The sequence below is a fragment of the Hippopotamus amphibius genome, chromosome 10 (assembly GCF_030028045.1).
Source record: "Hippopotamus amphibius kiboko isolate mHipAmp2 chromosome 10, mHipAmp2.hap2, whole genome shotgun sequence".
In the NCBI taxonomy this organism is placed as follows: Eukaryota; Metazoa; Chordata; class Mammalia; order Artiodactyla; family Hippopotamidae; genus Hippopotamus; species Hippopotamus amphibius.
The window spans coordinates 2257690-2277280 of record NC_080195.1 but is presented as its reverse complement, the minus strand read 5'-3'; the positions used below and the strand labels follow the sequence as shown (position 1 = coordinate 2277280).

Below are 19591 nucleotides of genomic sequence, written 5' to 3'. Positions count from 1 at the left end.
TGATTAAAAATCTTTGTCACATCAGATACCATGACATAGGAAATGTAAAACTTTGGACGTTTGAGCATGAACGTATGTCAGTGATTATCAAGATTGATTCCTTTACTTGGCAGACAAGCAAATGAAGGCCTGAGCAAGGTAACAGCCATCCCAGACACAGAGCCAGCCCAGGTGCCTTAAAGGACGGTTAGTTGCTTCAAATCCCTCTTGGTAGGTGAAACGACAGTTGAAGAATTGTAAGCCTTTTGGCAAAAATAGAATTACAGTCGTGCAGACATGATGAGAAAACCAGTGTTTCACTTTCATTAAAATAACCATTTAACAGACTCCATGAATTGAAAGCATATTAATTACATTGTATGCAAATAAATTACTAGCAATTATATTACAAAATAAATTTATAATTTTAATTTTTGTTTATTAGAATTCTACTTCTCAGAATTTCACGCTCAAAAAAGTTTCAAGGAGTTCTTGTCAAACCAGTTTGCTTTGCTTGCAGATAAACTGTAAACCCTCGTGTTTTCTTCTTATTCCTACTGCGGGTTTTCCAGCAAAAGCTCATCTGTTTGTGACTTTTTACTCGAATGTGTCAACACCCGCTGCCCAGCTCTCGCGCTGATCTTACAGTCTTAGAGGAACAAGGGTCCTTGAGAACGAGAACAGTGTGAACACTCTCTGGGGGACCTTCTGAGCTCACTATAGCTAAGGGCAAGTTCACGCACACCTGGGTTTCCTCCACCTCTCTGGTGGTTTTATCTTATCTGCCAGATCCTGCTCGCTCCTACGGTTTGTCAGCAAATCGCTGAAAGCCTTGACCCAGGAGCTGTCCTCTCTCTTCCGTGCCTCTTCAGGACCTCATCCTGGGTGCCGCCCAGGTGTGGAGGTCACTAAACTCACATCTGCTTTGTGCTGGACTTCTGTGTTACATCTCAGTACTTTCTCAGCCCTAGTCACTGCGTCCCGTTTTCCCTGTAACGGTTTCCAGGGAGAGTAATTCTTGATTTATGAGCGCTCGTTCCTGTGTCCTCAGGGTTGTGCAAAAGACATCCGGAAGCAAATGCACGCCTGCTGGAATGTATGGTCACTTATTTATCACTGAGATGGGGTTACAGAACTGTTTCCAGAATTCCAGCGTCCCCTTTATTTTCCAGTTGGCAGTGAAGAAAGGCAGGATGCCCTAAAAACATGTGATGGGATTGAAATGAGAGGTTGTAGGCTCCCTGTGTGTACCATGCCCACCTTCCCTCATCAAGAAGAGTTGCTTCCACGCGCTGTTCTCAGCTGCTACCTGACAGCGCGTGACGGGTGTCACTGTGTATCTCCATAGCACCCTCCAGACCTGAGGACCTTTGCTGCCGCTCCCATCTCTAAGTAACTGTGGGAAAGCTTGAAGCTGTGGATTTATGGGCATTTTCCAATTATATAGCCTTTTTTTTTTTCCTACATAGCAGCACAAACTTTCTAAAAAGTAGGAGAAAAGTGTTGGTGACAGCTGGCATGTGTCTAGCTCTTAGTGTAATCAGTTTGGCGAGAGTAGCTATCTTTCCTGACTGTTTTCCCTCTTTGCCTCCACCTGCAATAACACAGATGCCACTCGGGTGCAAGTCTTGTTTCCAGGGTTGTCCTGGAGCCAGAACTCACTGCCAGGTGGGAAAAGATATTTGTGATATGGCGTTGATGGTGCTGATGGGTACAATCAAAATATGATTAACTTCACATTAAATTCTTAGGCTTAAACATGCAGTAATTAAGTGTAAGGCATCCCAAGCTCCCACCGTGCGGTGGAATACCTGAATCGAACCTTCATCTCTGAACGATGGCTTGGAAATAATGAATGGTTGTAAAATGTTTTGAGCAAATTATTAAAGCTTAAGACTATTTGAAGACACTTTCAACTATTTTCAAAAGACTTTTGTAATTGCCTCTTGGTTGTTAATTGCATTGCTTAAGGAAACATTCCTATTTAAATGCTTCAAATCCATAATTAATCTACACACAAGTGGACTGAAAAATGTCAACAGAGAGTAAATATATAGCTTAATAAACATCTTGAAGGTTTTCAAATGAGCACAAGTCATGTTTGCATATCCTTTAATATTTAGAGCACACTCCCCAGTACCCTCTTAATTTTACCGTCTTGGCAGTCCTGGGTCTTGGTACGTAGCTCCTTTTACTCTTCTTCCTGAGTTAGAAACTGAGTCTCCAAATCTGTAAGTAGTTTGCTGAAGCTTTCCCATGTGGGGTGTTAGAGCTGGGACCCAATCCAGGTCTTCTAAAGGAAGGCCAGGACTGTTGATGACCTTGTTCTCAAATACCTTAGATGCACCCATGTTGACGGGTCCCGCATTTTAACTGGCTGATGTTTGTATATGTAAAGGCATTGGCAAGGAGGGAAAGCTAGGCAGCTTTGGGACAGCAGCAGTGAATATGTTAGTAAACTCTCATTAAGCAGCCGCTGGTTTCTGGGTAGGAGGCTAGAGCAACATACAGCTGGAGAAGCCTACCTCCATGGGAAGACACTGCTTTCTATTACAGATGTGTCTGTTTTCGTAACAGATCCTACAGTTACGTCAAGTAGAAGCATAGCCCACAAGCTCTTTCAGGTCGGGGCGGCGGGGGTTCATTTTTTATTGCCCTCTGCTCCTCGCACAGACGTCTGGTCTGTGATATCCAGAGCTGAGACGGGGGCGTTGTTACTCGGGCTGTATTCCACGGAGCGCTGAGACTCTGCAGAGCTGCCTCAGGGCAATAAGCGCGCCACTTTATTTAACGAAAGCCTTTTTTGTTTTGTCTTGTCCCAATGATTGTAAAGCTCTTAAGGATCAGGAAAAAATCATACAGACAGTGGATTGCTATGTCTTCTAAATATTTCAGCAAATATCTTTACAGAAAAGTAGCTCTGGAAATTAAAAAAAAAATTCCCTGTTGAATTCAGAATTCTTTAAAAAAAATCTGGACTCCTTTAGAGTGCCACAGGAATGTTCCCAGAATAGTCACTCTTCAGAAACAGTTTCCCACAGGACTTTCTGTTGTTTACTTTTACTGATTTAAATAGAGAGGGGCAAACAAACATCAGTCACATTTCAACAAAAATTCCCAGCCTCTCTGGGCCATCTTGGTGTGTCTGCTTGTTGATGAATCGATGACTATACGTGTATTATTTGTGTACAGAGTGTTTAGTGCTGTGTTGAGACAGAGAAGGTAAAAGCCATGGTTCCTGTTCACAGAAGGATGGCTTAGGGTAGTCACATGCAGCACTTGTGAAACACTGCTTAGTACAAATGTGACTCCTTCATACTCTCAGCTATGGGATGGGTGAGCAGGTGGTGGCGTGGGAGTCCGTTGATGGCCCAAACTGACATGTTGGACTGTAATATAGTTCATCTTTTGATAAACTGTATTGATGAAAAGATGAAAATCTTTTGATTCTGACCCTTAATTTATTGTCATATTTGACCCTTAATACATTTCATTTTTATATGAGTTTGTTCTTTTTCTTCAAAAAACTATAGCTCCTTGATAATGTGATTCTAGTACCCTGAGATTTAGAAATATATATGACACGTATTATGTATGTTTGTTTATTTGTGATGAAGGCACATACAATTTTCCAGAGTGACGAGAGATCATGGGAAGCTGGGATCATCCTAGAGGCATCCAGAATTTTCCTTCCTTCCTGCTAGATGCCCTTTGACCCATTCCTTAAGATTACGTTTAAATGCTGTTTTCTGTATAAAGGCTGTTCTGCTGTCCAGATTCCTGAAGCAGAATCACCTGCTTCTCCTACATTCCCCGAACCCCTCCGTCTTTGTTTATACCAAAAGATGAGGTCTTCAAGAGAAGGAATCTTAACTTGATCAACTTTGTATCACCTCCACAGCCACTTAACAAAGGATGATTGAGTTGACCTAGATTTGCATGGAAGGAGACAGATTTGAGTAAGTGTGTGGAGAGTTGACTATGATCTTTGAGCTCAGGAGATGACAAATAGGAGAGTCTGAATAGAATGGGAGATGCATGATGAGGAGAAAAAGGAAACAGATGAGCTGTGGGGAGCTGACTGTGGACGCCGCTGAGAGGTAGTCGGGGTATCGGGCAACATGACGGCAGAGCCATTAATAGTACTGAAGGAATGAAATTAATGGAAGTCTGGGATTGAAAAAAGAGGATGATAATCTCCCCAAGCAGTTCCGTCAGTGCTGTTGCCAACCCACGCATGCCCTGAGAGTACAGGGGAAAGCGACTCGCTGACTTTCACAGTCACGTGCAAGATGCAACAGAGCAGAAATGTGGAGTCATTTGTAGGCACAGATGGAGTCGTCCCATCGATATACTACATATCTTTTGAAAAACAGAAAGAAAAAGGAGGGATGCCTTGGGAGGGTGGTGTGGGGTAGTCCGTAGTCACGGAAGCACAGACAGGTGGACCTTAACATGGAAGCTCTTTGGTGGCCCCTCAAGATGTATTTGGCACAGAAGCCTCAGCAAGTAGATGCTGGAGTCGTACCCCCCGGGAGACCAGTGCTGTCACGGAGGCAGATTAATTAGGCCGCCCTCCCTTCAGGTCCACTGGCGTTGTTTAACTAAAGTCCCTTGCTCTGATTCCATGGTTATCAGGCAGTATTCTCAGTGTGATGGGGTGCCCGTATGGCTTTCCTGGTAGAAAGAGACGGACTTATTTGTGTTGACATGGGGATTCCGGTACGTGGACTGACGCCATTTGTTGTTTTCAGCCAGGTTATCAGCATTCTGCATTGTGCTTACTTCTCAGCCCCTGCCCCCCGCCCCCGTGAGAGGAGTCTGTGTTGGGTACAGAACCAGGTGTCTGATCCTACAAAGCCATTCTTTAAGAGGCAGCCTGTGAGCTTTCCTGGGGCGCCCCCCCCACCAGCTGTTGCAAGCCTCATTTTTTCATTTCAGACTTTTACAATATAGACTGTAGAGTGGGGAACCCATGGTCAGGGACATCTCTGAAATGACACAGAGAAAGAAGCTTGGAACAGATGAGGAAGAACACTTCAAAGAAATACTAAGAGGCTGGAGGCGAGCAGGGGACCTGCAGGACACAGCTGCTACTAGTCCATTCAGCCCCTTTGTCTGTATTATTTTTTTAAAAAGAAGGGGAGAAGGTGCTTATTCTGGAAAGTCAGTGCCTCAGGGCACATCCTACACAGCGGTAGTGGCCAGATCTGTGAACAAGCACACAAGGGGAAGCAGGCGGTCTGGCATGGAGATGCCCGCCTGGCCCCTGAGGCTGTCATTTGCAGTTGATAGTTTTTCAGTTTGGAGACAGGAAAGCCAGGACTTTAACATTCCTGTCCTGCCCCACAACCAAATCTCTCATGGCTGGTCAGTTTCCCTTCTTCCTAAAGGTACTCACCCTGCATCCGATGTGAATTATCTGTTTAAGATAAGGACCCTAGAGAGAAACCTCGAAGTCCCCCTACACCTGGAGTCTGGAAGAAAAGAACGTGTCTGTTTCACGGGACGGCCCTTCCATTGCAGTCCCAGGGATCATCGGCCCTCGTTCACTCTGTTCACTCACGTCCATGAGGGCAGAGATGGGCGACTCGGCACTGACTCTGGTCCGGAACCACCCACAACACATTCTGAGGCAGAGAAAGTCAGAGCCCAGAGCCACAGATTGTGCAGCTGTCATCTCGATGTTATTAACGTGCGGATAGAATTAAAATGACACCGACATTAAATACACTATGATAAGTGCGTGAACAGCTCTGGGTGTGAATATATTCTCAAGGCCAGTCTGGAAATACTAAGCATTGTCACCTTCGTGCCCCAGAGCAAGGCTCAGAGATCACAGGCATGAAGTGTACGCGGACGGGGCACGCAGCAGTCACTGCGCAGAGTGGAAGGTGCAGAGCAGGTGCCTCAGAGGCCGAGCTCTGAGGGCCTTGAAGTCACGGCTTGATAACAAGAGCTGATTCTCCGCAGGCGTGGCTGACGTCCTGAGCGGGTGGGTGTGATTTTGGGGGGTGTCCGTCCTCCTGCCCCTCCCCACCCAGTTACATCAGGTGTCACCATATTTCTTTGTTTTTTTTTCCCCAGCTTTACTGAGATATAATTGGCACATAATAAGTTTTAGGTGTATAGTGTGATGACCTGATCCACATATAAATTGTGAAATGATTACAATAAGGTTTGTTTAATACCACCATCGCCTCACATGATTACTTTCTTGTGTGTGTGGTGAGATCTGCCTATTTCTGTTAGAGATTCTTCGGATACCTTTACCTCCCTGACTGTGAAGGAGATGAAGAGCATGTGTTCATTTCATAACTGCCTTTTTTTTTTTTTTTTTTTTGACAACTAGATTTTGGAAATTCTGTACACGCTTCGTGGCAATTCTAAAAGCAAATGCTTGAATCCAAGCTTATAAATAACAAAGACATACACAGATTTCTCAAACGTTCTTGATTGTAATATGGGCACGAATTCCTGTTTTTCTAATAAAATCTACCATATTATTCCAAGAATAGCATTTATCACATTTTCAGTCCTTATATTCTAGAAAATCATGTCAGAACAATGTTTGGTTCAATGAGTAGTTTTAAAATTTATTTACAGTCATGCTGCAAATCAGGGAAAGTATGGAATGGGGTCAAGAAAAGAACAGGCTTGCATGTGAGTACACACAACAGATTTTTATTTCATTTCAATGAAGATTAAAAGTGTGGCAAACATGTCTTGCTGCTCTGGTGTCTGCTCAGTGATACTAGAGTACTGATGTGTAATTTGTAGATAAAGGTTTATGGAAGAAGAAATTTTTCTTAAATTCAGCAGATAAAGCTGCTGCAAAAATGTGATTAGTATTGTTTCTTTTTCCAGAGTTAGCTAGTAGGTAATTTTATAAAGGTGTTGTAAAATAACAGGCAGTTATTTTGTGAATAAGTCTATTCCCAGAAAAAAAATTGCATGTGTACTTCTAACTTTATTATCCCTAGGTTACGTTTATTTTAGTTTTGATGTTATCACTGAAACACTTCTCCATGAATTCTTATCAAGTACAACATAGCAACTCTCACCTGTGAAGAAAAAAAGATAATTTTTAATAGACTTCAAACTGATATTTTTAAAAGCTGTATATAAGTGAAAATTAAACTATATACTCAGAATTTATTGTGCTATGAAAAGGAGGGTATTGTAAAAAGAGAAAATGTTTACAGTCAGTGATGTGACTGGCACGTGACTGCATGCCTGTGTGGTTGCGTTACTGGAAAGCTCTCCTCTTGAAATATCAAACCACCTCCATACCTTTTTTATAAGCTTACACCTTCTTGTAAGAATTCTGAGAATCACATTTTTACCCGGCTTTTACAAGAAAAGAAAGCCTATAGCATCACATTGTATACAATACACTTTTCAAAATAGAATGGCTTTCAATGGAAATATCACAGTGGAAAAGGCAGTCCAGCAGAGAGAGAGGCAGTTTGTTAGTCCCTGTGAAGAATTCTGTATTTATTGTAAAATGAGATGGACAGTTTACAAAGAGGAGAAGCATCTCGGAATGCCGTATAAAAAACCAGTTCCCAGTTCCCAATCCAAGCATACAACTCATGGTTTGCCTTTTTTTTTTTTTTGATACATTTTTAGATAAACATCCAAATAAATGTTTAATTCTTGTAAAACATCATTAAGAAAATACTTGAGGCCAAACTTAGCATTTTTAAGAAGTGAGGGTTGGGGTTGAATCTTTGCTTTCCCCGGAGACAGAAACCCCTCCCTCCTGCGGCTGCCCCACGGGGAGGCTGCTGTAAGCACAGGACGGGAGTCTGCGTCCGTTTCTCGCAGGGAGGAAAAGGCGGGCTGTTGTTAGGATCCTTTTCAGAAAGCAGAGCAGCACAGGGGATGCTTAGTCGACTGACTCGGTGCCAGAAGCAGGTTCAGGGTAGAGACGGGCACACAGGCCGGGCCTCGTGCCTTCTGACTGGATGTTTTACCATCTTGCTCCCTTCTTACCATGTGTAGCATCACAGAGACTAAAATGTAACCGCTCACAGTGTTTTTAAAAATTTCCAGTGAAACTTTGATGTGCTTCTCTTCTGGGAGAATTGCCTCCTTGGTGTCTCAGGTCACCCTGGTGACCCACGTCATGGTCCTTGAAAGCCTGTTGGAGCCCCTGCACGCCGGTGGGTCTAGGAGCATCATCTACACAGCTCTTCATCATTTCCCGTGAGGTGTAGTATTGTGGGCTGGGTTTTTGTTTTTTTTTTAATTTTGTAATTCATAATTCTTTACATTTTGTGACAATTTGATAGTTGTTACACACTATTTTCCTCTTCCAGAATTAAATATATATATTGTTGTCACCAATTCTTTGAGAAAGATAGAACTCAGAGTGACATAAATGATTTAATTACAAGGATTAAACTAGAAGCGTATGCCTTGAGTGTGAAATAAAATGAAAGCTGACAGATGATATCACCAAATGCTATAAAATCTAACATTTTATGGGAAGAGTGATGACAGAATTTTTCCATTCTTCTTGAGGGGAAATAAAAAGCAATAATTATTGTATTAGTCAAAGTCATAGATACATTGTTTTGTCAAAGGGTCATTCGTGGGAAGATAGGAATCAGAGCGACTTCTCTGTCTTGTCAGAAGGAAGTGCTGGGTGATGGATCACGGGTCACCTTGTGTCTGATTTTGATTTTTTGTGCGTGCATTATGGCATTCTTAATGATGCTTTGAAAGGAAAAAAATGCATGAAGTCTATTCATATTCAAAGTTATTATTTTCTCAACTTCATGAATTTTGACATAAGCACATTCGAATGTTATTCAATTTCCACAACATCGTCAAATGAGAGGTTATTTTGTTTTTGTTTTATACTAAGTAAACGTTCCAGAAAACACTGACATGACAATAATTATGTCTGTCAAATTACAACACTGGGCAATTAGACTGGGGGATGTGAAAAATATTAAGGCATCTGGAATACTCGGCTTGACATTTGCAAAGACTCGGGAGTGACACAGTGAACATCAGTCCATAACCAGGGCCAGGAGCGCACACACACTGCTGAGCCCGTTAACCCGGGGTGAGACGTGAGGCAAAGCCTCCCAGCGCCCTGGAGGCCAGGAGCACGCGTCCCGGCTCTGTCACCAGCCCGCTGTCGGATCTGTCACGTCATAGGCCGTGTTTGTCTTTTGTAAATAAGTCGCTATTTTGGGGCACTCAGTTCTGAAATTCTATGAAAAGAATCAGAGGACTTTTTAACTGTTGAAAGGGGTGTGAACGTTTTCTTGCGATGATTTTAAGAAAGTTTACCGTTTAACACCCTTAATTGGGTAAGTGAGGGCTCGGGTGGGAGTGTCAGAGGAGCTGAGGGCAAAGCCCACATTCCTGGACCCGGCGACTGGGCTGCTGTTTAAAGAGCTGGGGAAATGGGGAAGGGGAGGTTTCGTAGCAGGGGAGAGGCGAACTCTATCTGTGGATAATGGGACTTTGACATCACCCGGTATTTGGTAGTAGGGTTTTAATCTTGCTACAATATAGAGCATTGGTGGTAGATGTAAATGAATTTAGAATTTCTTTATCGGACATTGTGTGATCTAATTCTGATGTAATGATTGTAAGAACAAGGTGGTAAAGGTAAAACTGTAAATGACAGATTTTATTTAGACCCTCAGTTTCCGGGACACCGTGATGAATCAGATTGTAAATGAGATAAAGAAAGGAATGAGGATGGCTCTGAGGGTTGAGTTCTGACAGGTGAGGGAGGTTTCAGTGCTGTTGCGCTCGGTAATAAAAACAGTTCGGGACTTACCTGGAAATCCTGGCATTTCCTTAGAGAGGGTAGTGATGTGTAATGAGAGCTGATGGGATTCCCTCTTTGGAACAGCAGTTTATGGAGAGATGTGACTGTCTACCCTCCATTCTAACAATCTGTAATGTTGAATACATTCTGAAATTTCCCTAACTGCATATTTGTATTGAAAGCTCTTTTTAAATCCTCCCAAATTTTGTAAAAATCAGAAAGTATTAAAATTTGAAAGGTATGCACTTATATTCATGATTTTGAAAGCCAGTTCACTGATGCTTTTTTATGTATAGACAAGCAGTGAATTTTGTGTTTTCATAACACTGGGAAATCATCAGAAGCTTAACAGTTTATTTGAATCAAAGGCACTTATTAAAAAATTAGGGTTAAAATAAGCACCAGTGGATCATAGTAACAGGAGTATACGCACTGTTTCTGTTTTAACTGGCATGCTTACTTAGGTGGTGCAGGAAGCAGAATTCACTACCCTATCCCTGTTTTCAAGGAGGTGAGGTTTTAGATGGAAGAATGAATTATGTTCACAAGAAAACATGGAAAACTGGCAGCACAGCAACCATCAGATGTTCTGTGGCAGGCGTCATAGCAAGCCCAGGGAGGATGGAGAGCGCTCAGGAGGAACAGCTAGAAGCCGCAGCAGGAATGCTCTGAACTTGACCCTCGAGGGCCAGCGTGGTTTGGAGGGTGCGCAGTACTCAGGCGTAGTCCAGCGGTCAGCCTGGGTCCCCGAGGCACTGGTGGGTGACAGGGCATGACAGGATCATGCCTAGATGGGCACTTCCTGGGTCTCGTAGGCAGTCCTGCCAGGAAATCTCTTAGAAGGCCAGGCGGACCCTCGGCGGGAGGAGAGGACGACGGGCCCCAGCAGGTGAGGGTCAGGGAAGAGCAGACGTGTCTGCGAGGGAGGTTTCTTGTAAGATGTTGGTGGGTGGTTTGGGAGCAGTGGAGAAACATGGTCAGAGGTTACCTCCAGGTGTGGGGAGTGTGTGCGTCTTTGATAAGATGGGGAGGTAAGAAAGTGGTACTGACCGATTGGGAAGATAGTGCATCTACAGGCTTTGCAAGGCTCACAGAACTGTGCGGCTGTACACTTGGCTTTCTTGTGCGTCTGGGCTTTGCTCCTGAACTCTCTGTGATGTGATGTTTCGTGCAGGTGAAGCCTCACAGTGCCTGTGGCAAAGTCCCAAAGAGCCCATTCGTTCTGTCTCAGCTGGGCTCGGGGATGCTCAGGAGCTAAGCCAGGTGGCTCGCGTTCCTGATGTCTCAGGAGGGAGCTGGATGAGCACACTGGCTGACACTGACAAGTCACAGTTAGGCTGACGGACGGTGGTCACTCACACAGACGTTGCTTGAAAGAATGAGCTGTGGGAGACTGCGTTCTCACCTCCTTCTGCTGTGATGGGCCAGCAGCGGTCTGGTCACAGCTGTCCCGTCTTAGGAACTGATGCCCTCACAACGTTGCTTGAGGTGGGCCATTCTGGCACGTGGTTTGACAATTACTTTGTATTTATTTGTTGTAGAATAATAGAAGTAACAACGTATGAATAATAACAGCAGCAATAAATCCAAGTATTGTTGGGAATCCCTTATATTTATAGAGTGTACTTATGAAGGGCTCAGTGTTTTCATAAATCTTTTACTTTTTCTGATAAAAATCTCCACAATATGGGGGCAGGAAGAAAGGAGCATCACTGCACAGGTAGCACTTGGAAACTGAAGCGGGCGGGCTAAGGGACGTGAATCCAAGGATGGACTGAGTCTAGGACGTTATTTCGCAGGTGTTTTCCAGATCCTCCATCCTCTCCACCTGGTCCCCACGCCCCTGGGCCGACAGATTACGATGTCCTCAGCCCCTCTGCAGCGGGGATCCTTTCACTCCGCAGTCGCTCACCTCCCCCTTGGCGTCTTTAGACATTATCCGGTAGGGGTGACTTTGCCTTCCTCCCAGACTTTTGTTTTGGTGCCACAAGTAGAAACGCAAACTAAAGAGAGGAAAGAGCAGCCCTTGGGAAATCGGGACTCTTCTCGAGGGCTGCCTCTGGGATAATCTCTTGAGGATAGCGTGAGGCTCATTTGGTCGTGGATACATTTGACGTGTCTTGATCCAACGTGGAAAGTTTTCTGCGGAAAAGAAAATGTAACAGTTATTTTATGAGTGAAGAAAAATGAAGTCCCCCATGGGACATTTCGAAATGATTTTCATTCATTTTCCAGCAAGATCAAGTGACTTCCTTAGCGGATGAGGAGAGACGTGGTAGCACGTCCACAGTTTGTCAGGATGTGTCTTAGTCCCCATGTTCCTGTCTCCATGAGAACAGCTGGAGGACCCCGGGGTGGGCACGCCCACTGCTGGGCGGAGTTGCTCCTGAGACGGAGTAGCAGGAGAGGGAGGGACCGCTTCAGACTCTGCAGTGGGTGCTCTGTAGTGGGAATCGTCATCCTGATTCCGTAAGCAGAGACCTGCTTGGCGTGTGTGCTTCTGGAAGGAGCCTGACTTTCTCTGGGATGCTGCCATTTATTTCGGCAACTCTCCAGTCTGTCTTGCTTGAGGTCTTGTGATTCCTGAGACTATTTTCAGGATTAAGAGAGTGAAGCGCCCAGTGCACAGGGTGGTACAGACCGTGTGTTCTCTAAGTGCTGCCACCTCCCCTTTCACATTCACGATCATCTTTACGCAAGCACACGTCTGAAATCAGGGCCCAGTTCATTCATTTGGTTCCTAACCACAATAGTAGACAATGAGATCATGGGGGAAATAATAAATCAGCCACAGCTTGTGTTTCTCTATTAAAGTTAAAAAAAAAAGTGTGACGTCAGTCTGGTTATTGCTATATAAAAACAAATGAATGCAAGCATAGACATCATAGAGTTTGAGACACTGGACATTAAAATTACATGTTGATAAACTTATGCTAGTAATAAATGACTGTTTTAAAAATAGCTTATTGATGTGTTCCTAATTTTCCTCCTCCAATTTTCCCATCATTTTACTTAATGGGTTTAGTTTTTCTTAAGCAATATGGAAAAACATCTGAAAATTTTTCTATGGCTAAAATAATAATATAAGTCAATCTGAGAGAAATGCTCAGGTTTCTTTTAAAACCTCTTTGAAAGCATGTCTTGTTAAAAATATGCAAATATATTACAATATAACATATTTCAACTATGGTATTTATGATAGAGACACATAGAAATTTCTTACTTCCCGCCTTGTTCTAGATATTGGCTCTACTTATATTGATATTTAATCTTATAAGCTATCAAAACCTGTTTTCAATCTGGTTTTTATTTCTGCCCTGTTTTGCTATCAGGTTATGTCAAATTGTATAATTGTTTTGTAAAGGATTTTCCATTCTTCTTAACTTTGCATTTGGCCCAGAATATCCTTCAGGAGTATAAACTAAAATTTAAAGAATCAACAATAGTTAATCAAATGCTTAAAATAGTTAAGGTATTTTAAGCAATTTGTGAGTTTCAAAGTTTAAAATAAAAACATATGGATTTTTGTTTTTTAGACATATTATCCCTGGGCGAAAACAAACAAAGAACCTTTAAAGAAAAGTTACTTCTTATATTCTGCTGCAAAAAAGAAAAATAAAGAGCTGACACTCTTCTTGCAATGTGTTCTGACAATAATTGAATTACATTCTTTGTAATTAAATGTGACATACAGTTGGCCGAGCTCATTCCATTGTACTTCTGGGTGTCCCTTTGTGTAAATGGTTGTCCGTACGTATGTCTGTTTTTGTTTGTGAAACTGAAAGAAGCGTCCATCTTCGTGCATGACGTGTTGTTTGCGGCCACCCGGCGTCCCTTGGAAAGTACAGGTGGCTCATTTAGAAGCAGCCATATGTCATGTGGGTGGCTGCCTGTGAATGGGCTGCCCTGTGCTGGCATCCTGCTTTCACAGACCCCGGGGAAGGATGGGAGACTCCAGTTCCAGGAGCAATTCCACCTGCACCTGAAACGTCGATGTCTGTCCATTCCATTGTCCTTAAGCACTTGCTGGTGTGATAGTCACACTGCCGGTGGGCTCTGAGCCCTGAGGGCCAGGCTCTGCCTGCACGTGGAACCCAGTGCCGTGTCACGCGAGACCTACCACATCGTAAGTTCTTAACAAGCATTTGTCCAACTAATGACTGCATGTCCCTTTTAAGATGTACGTCATTAACTGTCGTTTCTCTTCCTGTACAGATTGTGAGCTCCTGCTGGGGCAGGACTGAGGTTAATTAACTTTTTATCTTCAGCACCTAGCAGAGTGCATGACTCATAGTAGGTACTCTATACGTGCATGTCAACCAAGTGATTTCACTAATGAATCAATGCTGTAGGTCAGAGGACAAGATGTTCCAGAGTTATGTTCTCAATTCGATTAGTTGAATTCTCTCATTTTTTTGACTTTATGCCCATTAATATAGTGAGTTAAAAAATATATTGGGAAATTATACTCTCCAATATATTTTATCCATAAAAAAGTAATATTATTAGACTAAGCTACTGTTTATAAACGACTACCTTCATCTTCAGGTAGAAATCATGATTAGAAATACATTTTAGGAGAAGAGTATTAATAGCTTACATTTACAATCAGAGTAGCAGTGTTTATGTCAACATTTTTGCTTAAAACTAAGATGTGTAAAAGACGTGGATCATCTGAACAGATAGAGTAGTTATGCCCAACAAACATTAGTGTTCATCCGATAACCTGAGGCTCATTTTGTTTGTTGAAAGGAACCACCCTTATAAAACCTTATAGATGTTCCTATTAAAAAAATATCCTGTGCATGTCCTACTATTAACCTCCAATATAAAAAGAAGTGAATACAACAAAACAAATAATTAAGAAAAAGTCGAAAAGCTAATAGAAAATAGGGACCCAGAACGACTGAGAATAGAAACGTGCATCAGTCATGGTTGTGTCCATGTTGACCTAGACTTTACCGTCTTTCTGTTGTTTGGATTCTCATCACAAACTGCTGCTCCTTGTTATCATATCTGAGTAAGCTCTCTAAGGCCTGGTACTTTCCTGTTCTTGTCCCAAAATGTTGCAAAGCTTATTTGCTTTTAACTGTTTCCTAGAAGTTGTTGATGAAAGATTTTCTTGTTTTCCTGGGTTAACTCACTGGAACTGTAGTGAGATGACACTGATGTCACGCGTTGATGATGTAGGTGCTTCCCTGCCTCACACATGGGCCTCACACCCCTCGTGCCAGCTCGTTCCCTCTTTAGTCTTCTCTCCTCCTCGCCGACCATCTGCCTGCAGCCTCCACTCACCTCTCAAGCTCCCTCTGCCTGATAAAGTGTTTGCACACGTAATCTTACCTCATCCACTACCACGTGTCCCCTGCTACAGCCTACCTTGTAGCACTAAATAAGCATCTTTTTGTTTTCCTGCCTTGTTTTCTCACTCCAGTCCATACTCTGCAGGGCTACCGATTACCTCTCTGAAATGCAGATATATTTGCACCACTTCTTGTGAAGCCGCCCTGGCTTCTCCCCGACTCCGTTACATACTGAGTCGGTCTCAACTCCCTGGGCTCCAGTCCAGCCCTTTCCGGTCTTGTCCATATGCACTCTGTCTTCTCTTCATTCCTAATCCCACTCCACCTCCACGTGCTTAAAACGCAGCTTCAGCAAACGCAGATGCTCCCAGAAATAGTTCTGCACTCCTAGGATACGCCACGTTCCTCCGTTACCCCCACGCATCTGTGAGGACTCTACCTGGAGTTTCTCCCTCTGGCCGTATCACTCCCAATGGCCGGTGAGCCTTCTGGACCAGCTCAGGTGTTATCCCAGCCCTCCTGCTTCCTGTGGTGCCTCTCTCAACCTTCACAGGAACCTCTACTGTAGCATTTTTCATGTTATTTTTTTAAATATTTATTTTCTTATCTGTGTAGTTAACTAGACTGCAGAAGATAGGGGCTCTATTTCGTTCAGACTTCTCACAGTATCTAACAAAGCTCCTGCCTCAGAAGTAATACTAAATATGCTTGGAAATTTAGACAACACACTGATTATAAGTTCTCACCACAGTGCATGTTAGAACAATATTCACCCTTTGGATGTGTTTAAAAACTGATTCGGAGTAAAATGCCTTCATCCGTCCATTTTCATGCAGATGCCTCGTCCTGATCTTGCTCCAGGGTTTTAAATATCTTCAGCACAGACAAATGGGTGTGTAGTGTGAAGGATCAGTGAGAAGGTGAGTAGTGCGAGTCTTTTAGGAAGACGTCTCGTAACTGGTATTAACAATTGGAACCACTGGGTAGCTCTACTCAAAGTCAGAGTATAGTGAGCACTCAAGATTTGTTTTGGAATTATATAATATATTCAGAATTACACAGCATCTCAAGATGGACTCCTGGAATTCTTAGCTTTGGTTACCTTGCTTTATGGTATCTTGGCGACGTGTGTGATAGAAACCAGCATGGTTCCAGAAAAATAGGTAATCTCTTTGTTTACCTGATTCTCATTCTGGACTTTGATAGTTTTTTATTTGTTTGTTTCACTCTGGAGCTCAGAAGTTCTGAGCTCTTTTAAGCTTTTGCGTTTAAAAATTACCACCATCCTGATGACTGATGCTATTTGGGGGAAATTCAAAGTGTATTTCCATGGGGGCTGCTGACATAATCACAGAATAATAGCAGCAATAATACAATTTAGCATGTGGGGAAAAGAAATAGGTTAAATGAAAGAAAAGTAGCTGACCAAAAAACTCAATTTGAAACCAATAACAGCCATAGCTAAACAAACAACACGGATATATAATTGAATAGATAATAAAAGTCAAACACGCAGACACGTACATACTTCACCCAGAATTTGATAATGAAAGTTGTATTTAAAAACATGAGCTAATCAAATACTTCAGGAAATTCACTGTTAATGAACTTTACTTCTCAAGTGAACCACAAAAATTAGTTTAAGCAGTGCTCTCCTCCTGAATATATTTCTTTCTAGATAACTGCAAATAAAAGGAGTTAATAAAAAATATTTTTAAGTGTTAGGTACAGTTCTCCTTTTGCTGAATGAAAATGAGCTGTTAGTTGCTGCCATTGTTTTTGCATATAGCAATCTTTCTTAGATTGCTAACTTTTTTTTTTACAAAAAAGTACGTTATTCAAATTCAAGTAAGTCTTAGGTAAAGTTATGAGATAATACATTTCTATAAACATGTGAGGCTTTTTCAGTGGTTCAGAGGAGAAGATATCAGAGATTCACAAATGCTAGGGCTTCTTCCTCAGTCACGTACTCAAAGCCCACCTGAGCACGAAGTTTCTTTCTCGAGAGTCGCTCGGATGGAGGATGGAGAACTCACGTGACTGTGATCCTCACGGTTCATCCTGGGTGTATGAAGTGGAGTAAATCTACTGCAGCTCCCTTTCAAACATGAGTGCTTGATTTGCAAGATAAGAACTAGTCCAAATACTTGAGAGTTAAGTGGAAGTCTCTTATATAACACTAATATTTTGTTAGACTTTGTAGAGAGGTAGGATTTAATCCTTAAAAACATTAAGACTGGGTAACTACTGCAGAAGAGTTGGAGGGATAATTTTCACCTGCCCGATGTTGGGAGCTTGTTTTGACTAGAACGTTTTGTTCAAAGCACCCTTGCTGCTTAAGAAGAATTCAATGGAAAACAGAAAGAAATGGAATTGCTAAATAGATTCAAGCAAAAATTACAACTCTTAATAGGTAATGTTTTGACACAAATAACTTGACTTAATCTTTTTAAAGTTTCTACGGCATAAAGAAAATACAGAAAATCAGTGTTTGTATGCTGATTTATGGCAGGCTAGTTAGAAAAGGATAACTTCTCTATTTTTTTTAAGTCATTATTCTATAGCAGCCTGAAGAGTGATCATTTTAAAGTCTTTTAGATTCAAATTAAAATGGAAATACCTCTTATTTGGAGGACTATCTTTGTAGATCTAAATATAAATCTAAGAAAATATTTTTGAGATATTTTTAATAAACCACAGGAAGATATTTTTCCTAAAAGGGACACAGAATCAACAGCACAGAACTTTATACTGTCATTGAAGAATTCTGGTATTATACATAGATTCAACTCATTTCACCAGTGTTTAAAAGCAGCGTTAAAATTTTTAAGAGACAATGATAATATTACTCCCTAACCACATAGCAAGCAGAGCTCAACGGAAATGACTCTCATTCAGTTTGTGGAAAGAGAGGCAGCAGAGTGGCTGCATATCTACTGCATGCGGACGGACCGAGAGCCCAAGGGTCAACTGGTTCACGGCACTAGCAACAAGAAATGGAAGTTTGAGGTTTCTAGAGCTCCTTCTCTAGTCCTTTCAAGATGTTGATTGAATGCTTCCTTTAGGAATAAGTGTTCACGATTCTGCCTGTAACTGCACGTGAATTATTCAGCCCTGTGAGAAGCTTTGAGCCAGCAAAGCTCTCTTCACTGAGTTGGAAAACTAAATTCGGGAATATCAAAATAAAAAAATTAATAAATAAAAATAAACACTTTTCAAGTTTCTGACAAGAAACTTTGATATAATGACATTAGGTAGATCAAGAAGCTTCAGGCACTTAGGAATCAAGTATAGGACTTTTTACAAAATAACGTTTCGTGTTACCATCAAGGACTTAACTGATCTTTTGAAAAACTAATAGGTGGGATCATAAGGAAAACAGGACAGCTGATAGTGGAAAGAGTAACTGCCCTTTCAAAAATAGCTTGGCTTGACTCTGCGCGATGAGATGTGGTTTAGAAAAAAAAATCAAGAGTGATAGAAAAAAGCAATAAAACAGACATTTTTGTAATAATTCAACACAAAGTTTAGTAGACATTTTTATTGGTACATATTTGTTTACTTGTTCATTTTTCAGTGTTTCTTTCTTCCTCCAAAAAGTTTTTAATGCAGATTTCAGGGCAGAGGGAAACATTTCTTCAAGCTAATTTTAATATAAACAAATTCGGGGGTTTTAGAACTTTGATAACTTATTTGATGAAAGACCTTAAAAGCCATGCTCCCTAAACTTAGAGGGAAAGTCTGAATAACCTTTAGGCATCTGTGGGATTGATGGCTATACGCTAATGGGACAGACAGCACATAAGTCAGGAAAATCAATGTTGTTACTTTATCTTTTATAGGCCTCAGTCTCCAGTGAGGACAGTCTTTCATAACAAAACTCTTCTGTGTAACCAGGAAATAACTCACTGTCAGAATAAAAGGTCTTGGACAAGTCAGCTGGACCATTCCTTTGTCCAGCCCTTAATAGTCCTCAGAAGGTCTTCGTGTTTCAAAGCTCAGCCTTAAAAAATTAGATGGAGTGTTGCCAATTTTTCAGAATTGAGTCTCAGCCTTCACCAGAAACTGAGAAGTCGTCAATTTCTTTTATTTATATCTAGCTTTCACAATCTCATCCTGGATTTTAAACATCTTCGTTTTCAAACTATGATTTATTCCACAAGCATTTTATAAACTTAAAAACTTCAGATTTCTGGTGCTCCTAGAAAACTCAGAAGCTTGGGTGACAGGGAGTGTGAATTTCAGCAGCACAGCTGGTCGTCACTGTTCCCTGGGCCACTGTCCTGCATGGGCCTCACTCTGTGTTGGTAAGATCTGCATGGCCCCGTCAGCACTTGAGGTTGGCACCTCTTATATCGGTTTTACTTCACCAAGGTTCCTGTTTCAGGGGTACAAACAAAACGGGTAGATATTTAACTCTTTCTATTCCTGGATTTTGTCTGCCGCATATTTCCAAGTTTATGTTGCACTGGCATTTGATACCTAGATACCTGATTTGACTTCCAAATGG

The 19591-nt window shown here is 41.9% G+C and overlaps 1 protein-coding gene across 1 annotated transcript in view; it reads left to right on the top strand.

Moving 5' to 3' along the window:
• The window catches only part of CSMD1 (CUB and Sushi multiple domains 1), a 1409269-nt gene that overhangs the window by 1124636 nt on the left and 265042 nt on the right, over window positions 1–19591 (top strand). The window lies entirely within an intron of this gene.